We start from the raw sequence: 1,026 nt of genomic DNA, 5'->3' as shown, positions 1-1,026 counted from the left end.
CAGCTCAGCCCACCAGGGGGCGGGCCTGGCCAGCATGTGGTGCTGGGGGATTGAACCGCGGTCCCTGTGTTTTGCTTAGCTTAACTTGTTCTAAGTAGGTGCTTTAGACCACTGAGCCATCTCACCAGCCCAATGTCTTGTTTATTTACATCTCTGCACCTTCGCAGAATTTCTTCTGTGAGAGAAGCTTTGTCTCTCTGCCAGTCAAACTCTCTTCCTCACACAGCCTTGCAGTGTGACCAAGTGATACCACTTCTAGTATTCTCTCATAGACCTACATAAAGACTTGTGTCCTGCAAGGCCATTATTTTTGTTGTTTTTTGAGACAGGGTATGTCAGTGTAGTTCAGGCTGGCCTTGAATTAGAACTTACAGTGATCCTCCTGTCCCAGTCTCTTGAGTGCTGGTATTTTGGGCATATGCCACCATGTTCAGTCTGCATGGCCATTATTGATAATAGTGATGCACTGGAAGCAAAATAGATTCAAATATTCTCCAATACAAGACTGGTTAAGTAGATTATGGTTCTTATGGTACATACAAAGAAGTGCCTGGTAGCTATGAAAGTGGCAGAGTGGACTGAGGATGTAACCATTTGAGAGGCCCTGGGTTCATCTCTAGCACTGGAAAGAAGGAAAATAATTGAAGTCTATTTTTATTCCTTGGGAAATTGTACAAGCTACCTTAAGTTTTAAAAATGGCTGTATTTGGGGCCAGGGAGATGGCTTAGTGGAATAAGCGCTTCCCTGGCAAATGCAAGGGCCTGAGTTCGATCCCCGGTTGCACACACACACACACAAAAATGCTGTAGGTAGCTCAGCACAGTAGCCCAACTACTTGGGAAGCTGAGATAGAAGGATCAAAAGTTTAAAGTCAGGGAGCTGGGGAAATGGCTCAGTAAGCACTTGCCTGGCAAGTGCAAGGGTCTGAGTTCAATCCCCGGTTCCACAAAAAAAAAAAAAAAAAAAGTTTAAAGTCAGTCAAAAAGTTTAAAGTCAGTCTGGGCAACTTAGAATTTTTCTCAAAA

The sequence above is a fragment of the Octodon degus genome, unplaced genomic scaffold (genome assembly GCF_000260255.1).
Source record: "Octodon degus isolate 3935 unplaced genomic scaffold, OctDeg1.0 scaffold00307, whole genome shotgun sequence".
Taxonomy (NCBI): Eukaryota; Metazoa; Chordata; class Mammalia; order Rodentia; family Octodontidae; genus Octodon; species Octodon degus.
Note: the sequence above shows the minus strand (reverse complement) of the source record.